This window comes from Pinus tabuliformis, chromosome J (genome assembly GCF_031772625.1).
Source record: "Pinus tabuliformis cultivar Carrire ecotype Pingquan chromosome J, CPIR1, whole genome shotgun sequence".
Lineage (NCBI taxonomy): Eukaryota > Viridiplantae > Streptophyta > Pinopsida > Pinales > Pinaceae > Pinus > Pinus tabuliformis.
The window spans coordinates 254577219-254591968 of NC_142295.1; positions in this window are offsets into that span (position 1 = coordinate 254577219).

The following is a 14750-nucleotide window of genomic DNA, read 5'->3' on the forward strand; positions in this document are numbered from 1 at the left end:
ATGATAGAAGAGCCCTTTTTTTTCCATTCTAGGCCCTTGCCATAAAATATTTTTGAAGATGTCTATCATCTTTTCGAATACTGTTTTTGGAGTCGCTTGACTGGTTAGTGGTAAATCAAGATAGATTGTAGTATTCATATCAGTAATATTACACGACTTGGCATATTCAATGCTTTGAATGTCCAGTTTTGTATCTTTCCTTGGATTTTTCCCAACAGGGGTTTCCAGTTTGCCACTCTATTTTGCTGATCATTTAATTGGACTCCTAAGTATTTCAAGGGGAAATTTCCTATTCTGAATCCCATTACTGTTGCTAAGAAATCTTATGAGGGTGTTGTTGTGTTGAAGAAAAATATATCAGACTTCTCTTTGTTTATCTCCGTCCCTAAATCACTAGTGAAGTTTGTGAGAATTTCCATTATTTTTCTAGATTCCTTGAGCGATTCCTGTCCATACATCATTATGTCATCTAAAAATTGTTGGTGATTTAATTGTAGATCGTTCCCCATAGTCTGACGCTAGTGTGTTTTTCACTTCGAACTTTCTCCATTATATACCTTGTTAGGTTCCTATACCAATAGGAGTCATAATTTTTGAATGACTGAGATTAAACATGTAATATGTACATACCTTTACTTTTTGCAAACGTTTTCCATATTCAAAAAATTAAAAAATGTAAAGATGGTATGTCCTAAAAGAAAAATCAAAGGACAAAAAGCATAAAAAGGTAAAAAAAGATTAAAAAAAAATGAAACCCAAGAAAAGAAAAGACCGTGAAAGTGTGCTAGTCAAAATGCCACTACCATTTACTTTTTATGTAGAATAAATGATTGTGTGCAGTTTGTAACCTATGCCACAATCAATGATAGTCAAAATGTTTAAACTTGGCTATTTCATGTTTTTAATTTCATGTTTATAGATAGAGAATAAAAATCTGACCAAACAATGTAATCTTGGCAGATAAGTAGATAAGGTAGAGTTAATAAAAAGGAGCTCAACTGTTTAATCTGAGCCCTTGGATGTAATAAAGTTAGATTTAGTTAGATTATCATTGTAAAGAAATGAAAAATGTTTGATAAGGGTTTTCTAGCTCAAATGCACCCTAATAAAGAGAAGTAAAAATCATAGGATGAGTAGATGGGTAAGTAGAAGAAAGGTTGCAGAATTGTGATGATTGTTAGACAAAAGCATATTTATCACACTCATCATGAAAGTTCTAAGTATGAATGAGAAATTGGACTGGCATAAAGTTCACAAAGTCAAATTGATTAATTTCCCCTCACTCATTTTACCCTTTACATAACTAATTTCTCACAATAAGGTTGAAGTACCCAAAATCATAAGTCAAAGGGGCTCAAAGAATTTCTCTGACTTCTAGAGGGACCAGACCCTCGGCCCAATGACTTATAGATCTTAACTACTAAAATCCCCTCATAAACATTCACCCCCTTCAATTCATTCATTTTCACTTAACAAATCCATTTTCCTAAGGTTAAAACGCCATTTTCCTAAGGAAAAGAAATCACCCCCATGAATACCCCTTTTATGAAAAACCCACAAAAATTCACTTAGCCTAAGTTGTGATGTTTCTATGTAAAAAGTGAAGGAATTACAAAAACACATATTCTTAGCACACTTCATTTATTCCCCACAATTTTCATATTAACTTTAACATTATTTATATCTTAATTCCTGAAAAATAAACCATTTCACATATATATTTTATTAAAACCCCCTTAATATTAATATCCCTACCTCGAAGTTTTATAAACTTTATATTATCCAACCCCGACAAATGACATAATTAATTGATCTGTGATTAATTAAAGTCAAACCATCTGCTAATCATATCCCACCTGACACTTTAATCCCCGCCTTAACCCCTCTTTAATCCAAAACTGTCATGTTTAATTACCCGTCAGGCCCCTCCATTACCTTCTGCACAACTCCCGTGCCCGACCACCGCACGATATCCCCCCTCCCCATCCGACAGCCCACATTGATTTCGAAAGGGCCCAAAACCCGAATGATACCCACCTGAAATAGGTTGTTTTCCGTTGGGCCCCCAAGGCGACGTGGCACTCAATGAGTGGAATCGGGTGGCCTTCCCCCAATACCGCCAAGCATCCAAAGGCTGCAAAGCAAACCGCTTACTACCAGCCTGCTACACGCCAAAATTTGTCACTGTTCATCCAGCTACGTGAAAAATAGTCACTGTACAACCTGTACCTGCCAAATTGACTTTTTGCACATAAATCCAAAAAAGCCCCAAATCATTGTTTTTGTCGTTTTTAACTGTAATTTTATATGCACATGCATGTGAACATTGAAAGTCGTCAACCCACGTACACTTGCACTCTAAAGATGCCAAAAGCTCCTAGATTACCTTCCAACCTAATTGAAGCCTTTTCAACCGTTCAGAATTGCCAGTTACCTGGTTCACACCCTGTTTTCTTCAATTCCAGGTATTTAAGCCAGAATCCATTGAAAGCCCTATTAAATTTTCTAACCAGTCTCTAAATATTTCTTAATTGAAATTAAAGGGAACTTTAATAACATAAAACCCACCTGGAGTTGAACCCCCATTACCTCAAAGGCTAAAATGTTTCTTTCCCCCATTCTTAAATCCACAAGAACTAAGAAAGGCTACCCTAATTGCTATGGATGCCAGGCCAATTACTACTCCTCACCTAGACTTGGACCACCTTCCTCTTGCTGATAAAGATATCTAAATCAAGGTCACCTCTGTCCTTGAAACCCCTATCAAACTGTACTACAAATACAGAGACCAATACTTAGACAATGCTGACAAAATAGGTCTTTGGGAGTCTAATTTTCCCAAGTATCAATTCCCTAAGGTGCATATCTTTCCTGAGATTTTCCATCTTTGCCATGCAAACTGCATTCCTAGTCAGAGAGAAATGATGTCCCCTAACCAAACCATACTTTTCACCATCACTGCCGAGTCAATCAATGAAATGATGCAACTACAACCAGAGCAAAACTTAACTCCTATTTCAATTGGAGACCTACTAGACAAATTTCCCAAGCTTACCACTACCAAGCTTGTTGAAATGCTCCAAACCTTCACTAGGGAGGAAAATAATGTCCAAACAGAACCTCCTCCATATGTGGCTACCATATTTTCCCCATTTGGTCAGGATATAGTAGCAATGATTTCTTGTGTTTTAGGATATACCACTAGTGAGTACATAGATGAAATAATTTTAGACTTCATGTCCATTTTTTCTCCTGGACAGCCCCCTACTGTCATGTATGATTATGCCAAATACATACCTGATAGGGTGCATGAACAATTTCTGAGAATGAGTAATGAAAGAGTGTTTAAGTATTCTTTAGTTTTGTACCACCTTTTCTCATAGTACCAAGATGACAAGTTCCCTTTCACTCTCCAAAAGCTTGACACTAAAGGTCATCCTAGGTTAGTAATTTTTTGGACTTCTTTGATACATAAGTATGATTCCCCATATCCATACACAGATTTCATTGATATTTGTGTACATCCAATAGTGACCATGCTACTAGGAAGTCCTCCTCTAAGAATCAGTTCAGATATCAGGAGGATCCTGCAAGTGTCGAAACAACACAAAGTTGGAGATTGGTAATTGTACCAAAATCACATAGAAATTAGGATCCACGGCTATGAGTTGGCCCCATATAAACTACTCAGATACCTCCCAATGAGGTTATTTGCTCTAGAGTACTACAGGAAAATAATCAACTTAAACAAGGTGCATTCTGTTAAGGCCAAAAATAAGGCCCAGCTCAGAAACAAAAATAAACTAGGCCCCTTTGTATGTAATAGCAGAGAAGTTGGGAAAGAAGTAGAGGAAATACTTCAGAGACTTTAACTAAAACAAAGCTTCATGTGGAGATATGACCCCTGTGACTTCATTTGCAACAAGAGACAGAAAAACAAGATGGCTCCCTACATTCACCACCGAATCCTGGAGATAGAGAAATATGCAAACCAATTGGAATGGGTGGAGAATACTTTAGTGGACAGGGATAACAATCAAGTAGCAATTGAAAATGTTGTAATTTATTTAGAGAAAAGGCTTGATGAGGGTTCTTTCCTACAAGTGCCAGGAGAATCTCAAGCACAAATTGAAACTCAAGCACAAATTGAATCACAAGCCCAGGAAGAATCATAGGTACGAAGTGAATCTCATAGAAGAAGAGTCCCAGGTGTAAGAAGAGTCAGAATAGCCAGGCCTATCAGAGGAATTAAATAAAATAGGTATACAACAACCCACTATGAGTACTCCCCCTAACTTGAAAACTCCTCTAAATAAGGAGAAAAGCCTCAAAAGGAATAGGGAAGAGGCCACTACATCAGGCAGAGCAACCACACAAACATATGCAGAGACCAGCCTAGTCAAAAGGTAGAGGTTAAATCTTGTTTCAGAATAGGAATTCACAGAAGAAATTGTTGGGGCCACCACCATTGAAATAGAAAGAAGCGGGCCTACCACTCCCTCTAGGGGCACACTAGAACCTTCCACATCAAACACTCAGATGTTGGAAAGGAAACAGAGTGTTGAAGTGTCCTCCTTTAGGATGTTATCTGACAGAGATCAAGACATTAGAGAAAGGTACAAGGATATAAAGGCCAGGAATGAGAGGCTGAAAGCCCAGACTTATGAATAATATCTAAATATGGCACTTACAAACCAGACTAGGCTTATATCAGCCTATAATGTGAAAGAGGGAAAAATGCAGATGACATTTATGAAGCCACTATTCAACAGCCCAGGACAACAGCAGACTTTAAAAGGGTAGATTTTGAAGTACTGGCAAAGGACATACATCATATTGACCAGATTGAAATGCACAAACAGACAGGGGAGATGAATTACTCCACGTTAATAGGGAAAGCTATTGCAGCTCATCAATTGCAAAATTCCCTAAATAATATATCAACTCAAATCCAATTAGAGAAGGCCTCTTCACAGGCAAAAGACACCAGAATAAAGTCCTTAAAGGACTTAATCATTGAGTTGGGACATGATCCCAAAGATGTGAAGGCCACTGAAAGACTGATCAAGAATAAAATTGATGACATAACTGCTTTGAAGAAGCAACTTAAGATTCCACCACTGCATCATCCACAAACAAAAGAGGTCCTAGAAACCCAAAAAGGACAAGAAGAGCTTATGGGCTTAGTCCTAAAGCTAAATGACCAGTTAAAAGAAACAGAGAAAGAATTGGACACACTGATTCAGTCCAAACAAAGTGAACTAGCCACCACTTCTACAACTGCCATTCCCACAGTAACAACTGTAGTTCCCTCAACACTAACAGCATCCTTGGCACCAATAGGTCCACCTGCCACAACACTGCCAGTCACAACTGGGTCTACAACAACAGGTACCTCAATAGAAAAGATATCAGAGTTAGTGAAAGCCATGGAGGAAATGTCCATCCATTCAATAGAACTTAAAAGACTTAACGAGAAATCGGCAAGCCTAGAAACTGACTGCAAGCTTGTCCAAATATAGCAGAGGGAAGAAACACAGAAAGCCCTAAGGATGGGGAGAAGATTAAGGTCCTAGAGAAGGATCTAACTCTACAAAAGCCACTAGGACAAACCAAGGAGATGATCTGGGCCAATATCATTGACTCTATCAATGAGATTTGACCATCAATTCAAGTAATATTTGAGAAAACAGAACTGGTGAAAGTGGCCACCGAAGAAATTCAAAAGGTAAAGGAGGACTCAGGAGACCAGCCTGAGGATGCTAATCGACTCATCCACTTCTTGAACAACAATAATAGGCATGAACTAAATGAGCTTGGTGTGGAGGGCACAACTGAAGCCATCATAGAAGTCAAAAAGGTTCTTTCTAAAAGAAACCTTATGCTTAACCTGGAGGAAATATCCCATAACATGCAGGTGGGTGTTGACAAATTCATGGAAAAGTTTCAAATTTTGAGGGATAAAAGCCTTCCAAGTCCTATGGTCATCCATGAAAAACTTATGACCCAATTGGACTATGTTGACAGATTAAGGAAGTTGTCCAAAGAACAGGCAAGCACTTCAAGAATCAAAGCCTTACCAACAAAGAAAGTATTGTATGATACTTTAGAAAATATGCTTTTCCTAGAGCATGAGGTGAAACATCTCTTTGTCACCAAGCCTAATTTTTCCAAATACACTGAGGCAAATGATATCTATAGGAGAATGCTCAAAGTAAAGTTACTGAAGATGAATAGTGGGAAAAATGACAAATTTACTATAAGTTGCCACAATAAATCTGAATGACAGCCATATGAAACAGGTGAACAGGGTCAAAGTGTAGCAGGTCAAAGAGTATCAGTAAAAGACTAAAGACAAAGATGGTTCCAACATACAAATATCAGCCAGCTTAAAGGGGCTCGAATTCAACTGCCACAGCCAGCACTACCAAAATAAGAGGGACATCGTGATGCAATTTTCCATATGTCTCTATCTTCATGCTTGAAGATATTTTTATCTCCTTAATTAAATCTCAAACTGTTATGAGATATTTTGTAATATTTTTTGTATAAATACTTCCCATTTCAAAGTACTCAGTTTGGATTAAAAGGCATTTCTGTAGAGTTTATCTAAAAATCAAAGTGTTATTGTATCAAAACTAGATTGACTTGCTAGATCATGGAATGAAGCTCAAACATTTTACAGGATTCTTGTGTAAAGCGAAAATCAAATAAGTATTCTCTCATGTGTATTACTATTTTTTCCTTATGTTTATTAATAATCATATATGTTTCAATGAAATCTGAATGGTAAACTAGGAATGATATTTTAGAACTTGCTTTAATGCTCTCTGTCTTGACTGTTTACCTTCTTAATGATTTCTGCTAAACTATCTTAGTTAGGGAATTCTTAAATGATCCCTTACTTCCATAGTTTCTCCCTGTCATCTATGTAGCAAAGGATTCTTAAGTGCTATTTGTTGATGATCACCCTCTATTCTTCAATCTGATCATGGTTTAAGGGTTCTTCATTGCCCTTTTACCTTGGTTAGAATCATTCCATCGATCAACCCTTTGAAGATTTTCCTTTTGCTTTGCTAACCTACCCTATGAACAATCCCTTTAATGATCTAGTCCAGTTAAGCTATCCTTTGATTGACTCCATAGCCCAATGGATTGAAGACCTAGCTCTATCCGTCTGTTCCAAGAATTCCACCACCCAACTTTCAATCAAAATCAAAATCCTCATGAACACTAAGAACTAGCCTAAAATCTAATAGAAACAAAGTTAAATTATAAAGAGAGAGCCCTCTCTAGACTTAGGTTGGCTAGAACCTGAGTCTAAAAGATTAGATTTTTGGTTACCTCAGATTATTCCTTCTTTTGATAACTTCTAGGGAAAACTTCTGAGTGATAACATAGTGGCGACCATACTGGGGATACAAATCCTCAGTCATAATAAACCTTTTAGAAATTTCAAATCTTTATTTCAAGCCTCTTGAAGGGTTTATGAGAAGTTATTTATAAAAATTGCATAAAAAGAAAGTAATTAGAAAAATTGAAAATTTTGGCTTCAAGGAGAACTCACTATACTAGGGCCAACCCAGATCCAAACCCTCCCCAAGTATTTGATAATCCTAATCTAATTTCAAGAATATCTAGAAGACAAGAAAGTTTAGTCAGTCCTACACCTTCAATTAAAGCAAATTCATTCCTTGATGAATGGTTGTTTTTAGAAGACCTCCCCTTTGACGAGACATTTGACCATTCCTTATTTAGAACTAGGTCTGAAAGTTCACTTGATGACATAGTTCTAGATCCATAGTTTACAACGGAACTTGAAGTCCAAAGGGCAAGCTTGTCAATTGATCAATATATTCTAAATTCCCCTCAGTTATCCCTCACTACTGTTAAAATCCCTGATCTTTCTGAAACAGTTTCAAATCCCTTTAGTTCACCATTATTCCCTTCCATCTCTAAAGTTCATTCCTCACCTCCATTTATACCTTCACTTCTCCACCGACCTACCATTACACATCAGTCATCCATTACTCCCAATTCTCCATCACCCATTGTATTATCTTCTGCAACCGAAACTCCACTTCTTAGTCTTGCCCAACTTAGAGCCATGGTAAATAGATATGATCCTCTTGTGTTGCCTGCCCCACAAGGTGCCATGCCACAAGATTACTAGAACAAAATTGTCCAATTTGATGGCATAGGAACTTACACAACACAACAGCACACAAAAAAAATGATAGATTTTTTTGAATTACATGAAATTGATATTGGAGATGTCCAAATGAGACTATTTTCTTAGACTCTAGCTGGTGATGTAAGAACATGGTTTATATCTTTACCTGCTAATAGCATAGACACTTTAGAAGTATTTTATCAACAGTTTCTAAATAGATGGGAAAAGAAAAAGAACCCTTTGTAGATCCTTTCAGAATATAAAAATATCAAGAGAGGACCAATTGAAACAGTCCAGGATTACTGTACTAGATTCAACAATATATACATTGCAATACCAGTCAACATCATACCCCCACCAAGCTTAGCTCTAATAAAATTTCCTGATGGGTTTGATAATGATATGGCCTTCCAACTTAGAGAGAGAAATCCTCCAACTTTAGAAGACATGCAAAGTGTAGCAGTTAGTCTAGAAGCTAACCTACTAGCAAAAAGAGCTAGGGTTAGGAATGAAAGAAGAGGACCCTTAAAAGATGAAGCCTCATCATATGACTTGAACATAGATGCCTTAGCCAAAGGAATGGAAAAACTAATGGATAGGATAGATAACATTGAAAGGAAGCCTCACTGGGATAATCAACATACACCTCCTTTAAGAAATCCAAACTTTAGAAAGAATAAAAATAAAAACACTAGAAAAATGGACCAGATTAGAATATTAGGCCTCCTTTTCAGGAAAACTACACTGAAACTTGCCATTCAGAAGACATTGAACAAGACACACAAATTAACTTAATGGGATTAGATGAGGAGGAAACTGTGTTTTTGACTCAAGATAATCAAGAACTACACATGCTTCAGCGATTGTAGACCCAATCAGGATAATCATTCAATTACAAGCAAGGGTATGATTCTGCTATCTTCAAAGTGCACAAAAAGTACAACTTGAGGAGTAAAAAGAACACTGACACTCCTGACCAAAACAAGAAAGCAGCACCAAATCCTCTATAGGCCAAACTCAGTAGTTCCAGTTGAAAAAACTCTCCAAATCCTCTATAGGCCAAATAAAAATCCTTCTGGTCCCACCATTATAGATATAACCAATGACCAACCCCCTAATGTTCAACCACCCACTTCAATCCCCTCCAAGGAAACAATCGATGAATCTCCAAACATCATATTAGAAAATCCACAAAAAAAGACTTCAAATGCAGAAAAAGAAGAGCAACTCACTCCAGATCCTGCCATGAAAATTCCAAATCCTCAAGCGGAAAAGGCCACTTTACCTTTCAATTTGGGAGCAAAGGTGGCTAAGCTAAAAATTTCAGTCCCCTTAACAGAGTTGATTAAAAATGAAACTTATAAGTCTCAAATAAGCAAATCCTTAAAATTTGCTGAGAATGAAGACTCCGTTAACTTATTTGATGATCAGCCTAAGCTTATATTTGATCCTGATGTTAATGGAAAACCATTAGAAGGAGGAATACCACCCTTTGATATTAGCCTTAACATTCATGATAATATCTTACACAATGCAATGTTAGATTATGGGGCTTCACAGAATTTAATGCCTAAATCTGTTATGGAAAAATTGAACTTAGACATCACTAGGCCTTACAAGGACCTGTTCTCATTTGATTCAACTCAAGTAAAGTGCCTAGGGCTGATCAAAGACATGTGTGTTTCCTTAGTACAATATCCTGCTAAGAAAATTCTCATGGATATAGTTGTTGCTAATATACCACCTAAATATGGCATGCTATTGTATAGATCATGGGGGACTAAACTCAAAGGATCTTTGCAACTTGACATGTCATATGCCACAATTTCAGTCTTTGGACATCCTAAAAACTGTACAGAGAAATCCTAATGAAACATGTAGTGAGTAGTCAGGCTAGGCCTCAAAACTTTCCTATCTATTCCATTCATTCTAACGTCGATTCTTTTATTCTGTACAATGCTGAAAAAACACAAGAAACCACTTCAAACAGCACTATTTCAGAACCAAAATAAATTGCAGTTACAGTTCAAAATGAAATTATCCAAGCTCAAGAGCTTTCTGATAGAAAAGATGATCAAGATACCTTAATCAAAGAAGCTTTTGTCCCCCCAAACAGTAAGAATTATGAACATGAAATACTATGGCATCTTCAATTTGATAGATCAGTGAACAAGTTGGGGGCAGGAGCAAGAATATGGATTTACAATTAAGAGAATGATTACTCAGAGGGCTATGCCTACAAACTGAATTTCAAATGCACCAACAACATGCCTGAGTATGAAGCACTTCTTTTAGGTCTCAAATTAGTTAAAAAGTTAGGAGCAATAAGAGTTTCTATTATGGGAGATTTTGAGTTGGTTATAAAACAAAATAATGTTGTATATATGACCAAAGACCCTAGATTATGTTTTTATAGAGGAACAGTTGTAGAAATATTAAACACTTTTCTAGAAACTAAGCTTGCAGTCATTCCAAGGAAACATAATATGCAGGCTCATAGTTTAGCAATGTTTGCTAGCACTTTTAAGTTACCATTTCAACCTAATCATTAGTACACTGCTGAGGTGAGGCATAGACCGACTATCCCAGACAACTTGAAAAACTGGCAAGTATTTGCTAATGACCAACAAATCAATAATTTTTTAACTTTAGAGGAATAATTTGTAAATAGAAACATAGATACTGACATAACATTAGATTTTGATTTTACAGATAAAATATAAATTAACAAATTAGAAGATGAAGAGAGATAGATTCCATCCCACAAAGTTTACAAAATCAGATATTCAAAACCTAAAGCAAGTTGAAATTGAAGAAATAATTAACGCAAATTCTGAAATCATTAATCTCAAAGACAATTTTTTTCCCAAAGGACTAACTCCTTTTGAAAACTTGTTTGATTCAAATGATGTCTCTAGAAAACCAAAGATGGAACCCTTAAAATATGATATAGAGGAGTGCAACATAGGGACTAAGGAAAATCCAAAATTGATAAAACTTTCAAAGTCTTTACCTCCTACTGAAAAAGTGAAGTACATAGAACTGCTAAAGGAATTCCAAGATGTCTTTTCTTGGAGTTATGAGGACCTCAAGTCCTATGACACCAACATTATACAACACACCATCCCCATAAAAGAAAATCAAAAACCTTTTAGACAGAAGCTTAGGAGGATCAATCCTATTCTATTGCCTTCTATTGAAAAGGAAATCAGAAGAATGTATGAAGCCAAGATAATAGCACCAATTAGATTCTCTAATTGGGTTTCAAATTTGGTGCCCACAAGGAAAAAGACTGGTGAGATTAGACTGTGTGTTGATCTCAGGAATCTCAATAAAGTTTCACTTAAAGACAATTACCCTCTCCCTAAAATGGATCATATATTACAAAGGGTAGTAGGGTCAACCAGGATCTCATTATTGGATGGGTTTTCTGGTTACAATCAAATTTTAGTTCACCCAAATGACCAATCAAAAACTTCATTCACTACTCCTTGGGGCACATTCATGTATGTGAAGATTCCTTTTGGGTTAAAGAATGCAAGGGCCACTTTTCAAAGAGCTATGGATATATTTTTTGCTAAGGAAATCCATGACTTCCTATTAATATACTTAGATGATATCACTGTATTCTCAAAATATGATAATAAACACATAGATCATCTAAGGCAGGTTTTCATCAAATGTAGGAAGTATGGAATTTCTTTGAATCCTAAAAAATCTTTATTTGGTTAGAAGAGGGTAAATTGTTAGGCCACATAATCTCCAAAGATGGTATCTGAATAGACACTGCAAGAATTGAAGCCATCTTACTGATACAACATCCTAGGAGCATTAGGGAATTACAAGCCTTTTTATGAAAAATAAACTTTCTTAGGATATTTATTTCTAACTAAGAAAAATTAATTAAATTATTGAATAACATGTTGAAGAAATATTCGACCATAAAATGGACAGTTGAGGCTAAGAAGTCTTTTGAAGATATTAAACTAGCCTTAACAAAAACACCAGTCTTGATCAGTCCAAAGTTTGATAGGGATTTCATTATATTCTCTTTTGCCTCAGAACACACAATTGCTACAGTCCTACTGCAGAAGAATGATGAGGGTTATGAACAACCTATTGCCTTTTTTAGCAAAGCCCTGAGAGATTCCCCTTTAAAGTACAATATAATGGAAAAACAAGCTTTTGATTTGGTCAAAGTCATCAAAGATTTTAGAGTTGACATTCTATATTCTCATGTAATAGCCTATGTCCCCAATGCAGTAGTTAAGGATATCCTAACTCAGGATGGTCCAGATGGAAAAAGAGGGAAATGGATTGGTACTATATTAGAATATGACCTAGAAATCAAGCCAACAAAGTTAATCAAAGGCCAAGTTTTAGCTAAGCTCATGGTTGAATCAAATTGTCAGGCCTTAGACATAAATTTTATTGCAAAAATGGATAATGGAGAGGAGATGGTGACTCCACCAATCAACCAAGACTTTATTGAATCACCATGGCATGCTGACATCATATATGTTTTACAAAATTTACAAGCTCCTCCTGAATTATCCAGGACCAAAAGTAGTTTTTTAAAAATGAAATCTTTAAAATTTTGCATAATTGACAATGCTTTGTTTTGGAGAAATCTTGAAGGTATCCTTCTTAACTTTTTATTAAGAATACGACAAGGTGTTACAAGAGTTTCATGCATGTGACTGTGGAGGATATCTTTACTAGAAAACCACTGCTGACAAGATTATTAGAGCTGGTTTTTATTGGCCCACTTTGTTTTTTGATGTAAATAAATTTGTAACCTCATGTCATAAATTCAAAATTTTTGAAGGAAAGAAAAAGCTCTTACCCCTACCCCTAAAACCAATATCTTCTGAAGTACCTTTTCAACAATGGGGTCTTGACTTCATTGGTGAAACCCATCCACCTTCTTTTGCCCAACATAAATGGATTCTCACTGCTACAGATTACTTTATCAAATGGATAGAATCCATACCATCAAGGCAAGCCACTGACACTGTTATAATAACCTTCCTTGAATCCAACATCCTATCTAGATTTGGGTGTCCAACAAAGATCATCACTGATAATGTAGCAACCTTCAAATCTAAGAGAATGATTGATTTCTGTAATAAGTACCATATAGCATTGGGCCATTCCATAGCTTATTAACCACAAGGAAATGGACTAGCAGAATCCTCAAATAAAAGTCTTGTAAATATCATCAAAAAACTATTAGAAGACAACAAGAAAACATGGAACAAGAAGCTAGTGAATGCCTTATGGGAAAATAGGCTAACCACAAAGAAATCCATTGGTACTAGTCCTTATCAATTAGTTTATGGAATGGAGGTTGTTTTCCCATCTTCCTTGGGAACACCAGAGATGAAGTTGCTCCAAGAGTTGCAGGTTGAACCAAATGACATCCAAAGGAGAATCAACCGAACTATTCACTTATAGCAGACCACGGAAGAAGTGTACATCAGATCTCAAGTTGTACAGGAAAGGATAAAGAAGGCTTTTGACAAAAGGACTAAGCCAGAAGATTTTTACCTAGGAGACAAAGTTTTGAAATGGGACTCAAGAAGAGATGATAAAGGTAAACATGGGAAATTTGATTTCCTATGGAAAGGCCCATATGTCATCTATGAATTGAGAGGTAATAATGCTTTCTTACTCAGAGAAATGGATGGCACAGAAGCAGAAGGAGGACCAGTTAATGGTTGAATGCTTAAATAGTACATTGGACCTAGTTACTGATTCCACTAATCATTTGTACATATTCTGTTTTTCAAAGTCTAGAGTTGATTCGATAGTGATTCTTTGTAGTTGAAGCCTGAAGAGAAGGCCCTAAGCTTCAAAGGTTTTATTGTCATCAATAGAAATAATGCAAAAACGTGAAAAGGAAAAAGTTGCAGAGTGACATCACAACAATTCAAAAGGCCATTGAGCTACAAGTTCTTGACATTTCACCAGGAAATGCCATCCCCAAGTGGAGCCACTGTTAGGTTCCTATACCAATAGGAACCTAACAGTGGCTCCACTAATCATTTGTACATATTCTGTTTTTCAAAGTCTAGAGTTTATTCGATAGTGATTCTTTGTAGTTGAAGCTTGAAGAGAAGGCCCTAAGCTTCAAAGGTTTTATTGTCATAAATAGAAATAATGCAAAAAAGTGAAAAGGAAAAAGTTGCAGAGTGACATCACAACAATTCAAAAGGCCATTGAGCTACAAGTTCTTGACATTTCACCAGGAAATGCCATCCCCAAGTGGAGCCACTGTTAGGTTCCTATAACAATAGGAGTCAAAATTTTTGAATGACTGAGATTAAACATGTAATATTTACATACCTTTGCTTTTTGCAAATGTTTTCCAAATTCAAAAACTTAAAAAATGTAAAGAGGGTATGTCCTAAAAGAAAAATCAAAGGACAAACAGAATAAAAAGGTCAAAAAAGATTAAAAAATATATGAACCCCAAGAAAAGAAAAGACCGTGAAAGTGTGCTAGTCAAAATGTCACTACTATTTACTTTTTATGCAGAATAAATGATTGTGTGCAGTTTGTAACCTATGCCACA